This window comes from Lolium rigidum, chromosome 1, assembly GCF_022539505.1.
Source record: "Lolium rigidum isolate FL_2022 chromosome 1, APGP_CSIRO_Lrig_0.1, whole genome shotgun sequence".
Lineage (NCBI taxonomy): Eukaryota > Viridiplantae > Streptophyta > Magnoliopsida > Poales > Poaceae > Lolium > Lolium rigidum.
The window spans coordinates 252,242,007-252,246,483 of record NC_061508.1 but is presented as its reverse complement, the minus strand read 5'-3'; positions in this window follow the sequence as shown (position 1 = coordinate 252,246,483).

Genomic DNA, 4,477 nt, shown 5'->3' with positions numbered 1-4,477 from the left:
GGTAAACCTAGCCCAACTAGGACTCCCACCCAAAGGTGGGATTCCCACCTCCCATGTGGGGGGTGGCCGGCCCCCTATGGTGGAGTCCACTTGGGACTCCACCCCCACTAGGGCTGGCCGGCCATGGAGGTGGAGTCCCTTGTGGACTCCACCTTCCTTGGTGGTTTCTTCCGGACTTTTCTAGAACCTTCTAGAACCTTCCATAGAACCTTCCGCGACATTTTATTCACATAAAATGACATCCTATATATGAATCTTATTCTCCGGACCATTCCGGAACTCCTCGTGATGTCCGGGATCACATCCGGGACTCCGAACAAATATTCCAACTTCATTCCATATTCAAGAACTACCATTTCAACATCCAACTTTAAGTGTGTCACCCTACGGTTCGAGAACTATGCGGACATGGTTGAGTACTCACTCGACCAATAACCAATAGCGGGATCCGGAGATCCATAATGGCTCCCACATATTCAACGATGACTTTAGTGATCGAATGAACCATTCACATACATTACCAATTCCCTTTGTCTCGCGATATTTTACTTGTCCGAGGTTTGATCTTCGGTATCACTCTATACCTTGTTCAACCTCGTCTCTCGACAAGTACTCTTTACTCGTACCGTGGTATGTGGTCTCTTATGAACTCATTCATATGCTTGCAAGACATTAGACGACATTCCACCGAGAGGGCCCGGAGTATATCTATCCGTCATCGGGATGGACAAATCCCACTATTGATCCATATGCCTCAACTCATACTTTCCGGATACTTAATCCCACCTTTATAGCCACCCATTTACGCGAGTGGTGTTTGATGTAATCAAAGTACCTTTCCGGTATAAGTGATTTACATGATCTCATGGTCATAAGGACTAGGTAACTATGAATCGAAAGCTTATAGCAAATAACTTAATGACGAGATCTTATGCTACGCTTAATTGGGTGTGTCCATTACATCATTCATATAATGATATAACCTTGTTATTAATAACATCCAATGTTCATGATTATGAAACTAATCATCCATTAATCAACAAGCTAGTTTAAGAGGCATACTAGGGACTTCTTGTTGTCTACATATCACACATGTACTAATGTTTCGGTTAATACAATTTTAGCATGATATATAAACATTTATCATAAACATAAAGATATAAATAATAACCACTTTATTATTGCCTCTAGGGCATATCTCCTTCATTTCTCGGCTTTGGTATCTAAAGTTGTTCTAAAGTTGGTGCTCATCCAGTATAGATTTAGAGTTTTATTTTAGTATTATAACCAAGATTCATAGGTTTTGCTCAGTTGCTTGAGTCTATTTGTTGCCTAGATAACTGGTTTATGATTAAATATTATTCTCTGTACATGAAAACATTTTAGACACATTCTGATTGGTTTGCCGACTAAATGTCACAAAACTTCATAGGTACCTTGGAGTGTGATGAAAGTCAAAATTTGCTTGCGGAACAGGATAAGGAAACACATAAGATATTATTATTCGAGCTCCTCGTGACCATCTTTTTATTTGGATCAAACATCATCGCAATTATTTATGTGGAGAACACCGGTTTGAGCTCTATATCTCTCTCTCTTTGCTGAAGAATGAGGTGGATCTGACGGTGGTGAACATAGTGGTGCTATGGCCACAGCTTTTCGAGGTCCACATCAGCAGAATGAAGGCAGAGAGAAATCTGGTGAGATCGTTTTCCCCAAAAGAACAAGTGAATTACAATGAGCTTCATCAACTGCATATTTCCTGGTGTATGTGCTAACTCATATCCGTTTGTGCCATTATCTTCCCCTTGCTGCTGGTGCAGGTTAAAAAGAGTACAACGGTGGACATCACACTGTATTATTGAGCTAACATTCCTAACTGTTCGTTCCAAGCATATGATGGTTAATATTAGAAAGATTCAAGCATGTATACACTTCATATGCCTTCACGCACATGTTTTATAGTAGCAACCTTGCTACATGAAGGGCCAAATTCCTTTGAATTCAAACCTAGAACCTAGGCATGTGGGAAGTGATTTCTCTGGTCATGTCGATCAATTAATTACTTGTGTGCCCCTTTTAGTTTAACAATGGTGCATCACATAATTATCAGATCTTTCCGCAGAAACCCACACCCTGAACGATAGAAAATGGTGAATGAAAGCTGTCTGATAATCATATAATTAGATATCCTTACCATGTATGCCATGATTCCTCCCCTTTTACGGTTTTGGCAACATTTTCACTTGTTACATTGCCATTATTTAGTTGAGGTTAAGGCGGTTAAGATGGTAGTGACTTATTCTGATCTTGATTTGTTTGCAGATGGTTTGAATATTGACACGGGATAACGAAAATTCTCAGAATAAGTGGGTTGATTCAGTTCCATTTGGGTTACACTTACCTTACCTTAATTAAAGATGATCAGTTGTCCTAGACTCCCAGGTGTTATTGCAAAGCTTTTTCTTCGTGCATTCTGACTTTTTCCTTTCGAGGCTTTCGGAATCACATAAAAAAACTAGCTGCATACACTACTGACAAACTAGCTGCAACAGTAGGTCAGCCCTCAGTATAGAATTATATTTCTTTCTCAAAACTGTTGATCTGATTTTGTTCATCGTTGTCTGCCACATGATTCTATATGTTTTTGCTCCTACAGGTGTTGGTTGAATGATTCGATTTATAGAGGCCATTGCACAAGGTCTGGTATTAGATGATTTCTCTAGATCATATACTCATAGAAGAAGTGGTACAAGGTAAATCGAAAATCAAAAGATACGATGTTGCCGTCTTATTTTTATATTGTTTATTTGTTTGTCCTCTATAAATAGTAGTTCATGAATCATTTAGCATTGTAGGATAACCATCTACAGGATGATGGAATTAAATTGATGTGACTTTTACATATATTAATCTCAAGGCCCACTCCTCCACCAAGGAGCAGGTGCTGCACAAGTTTGTGGCGTTCATTTTTTCTCATGTATACTAAGAGAAGGTTTACATTTTTCTCATGTATTATCAGCGATGATTTATAGAGACTGGAGTATTCAATTTGTACCACATGTTTGCTTTCAGTAAATATTCTGGTTACATAGACCATAGTAAAAGAAGATATCATGATGTTTCAAATCTTGCTTATATAAAATCTTCAAATTACATTAAATGTGTCCCGCTTAAATACTATGTGCGATCACCTGATTGTTATATCTATTGTTACTACTAACTTCCAAAGGATATTGTTGAATGGAGTAAGATTAGTACATAGGCTCTCAATCCATCTTTTGATGAAAAGGATCCATCTTTTGATGAAACGGAAAGGGAATGATGCATATCCAAGTAAGTTCTTAATTCGTGTATGCCATTTTATCTGCGTGTAGACTTATTTCCATGGTGTCCAGATTTGTTCTTAGAGGCGCGTACAGATGAGGAAGTGCTTTCATTGTCAAACTATAACTATTAGTCCTATAAGGTCCATCCTACTATAAGAGTACTCAGCAAGATTTCCACAAATTATTTGATTTTCTATAAATGTTCGTTCTTTTTAAAGAAAAGTACATCCTACGGTCCTAGCTTGAACCTTCAGTTGTATATCTGTGGGCATGCATATGTGTAGGAAGGGTAACGAATTTAGTATGACAACGGTTGCAAACCGAGTATAGATCCAACTATTATGTGGCCCACTGATATGCTATAGCTACTTCTGACATGCTCTTAACTGAATATATCTGAGTAAGTAAGAAGGTTAACAAACCCAAGTTCACAAACGAGAATGGTTTTGAGTCTTTTCATGTATAGCCAACGGAAGTAAATAATAATAACACCTGCGGCTTTAAGGTGAATAAACAATGCAACAAAAAATAATATGGAAAATTTAGGCTGTCAGTATTTTGTACATAAACAATTGAAGAAATATACGTGAGTTTGTGGCACTTGACAATTACAGCTTCAGTTTTGGTATTTTATCATCACGATGGCTCTTTGTTAGTAATAAGGATTAAAAGTTAGTTATGTTTGGTCCTTCATCCGGACAGTGCAATCAGAAACCTCTTGAGGTTTACAAAGTGTTTTTTTATTTGGAATTTTCCCTTTGTGTCCTTTTTCCTTCTTGATACCAGGCTCCTCCTTGAATGTTTACTGTATTGTTTTCACTCCAATTTTCAAAGTTGGACCAGTTCATCATCAAATAAGCTATTGAATTCTAACACAAATTTAATTTTATTACTTATGTCTTCATGCGTTCCATGATCCGCTGGTTAATCACTATTTTCATTTATATACTGATGGCACAGTTCGCTGTTATTTTAAATGCTTTATCAAAGAGGTTCGCTCTCGCATGTGCAAGATATGATTTGAAGATTGCAGTGTAGACTCAGACCAGAACAACTTTGAGAGGCCAACACTTAGGTTCCAGCTTGAAACTATGTCCGGAGATGCATTTTGATTTGTATCTATGTGGTATGTACCAAGTACAACCTTA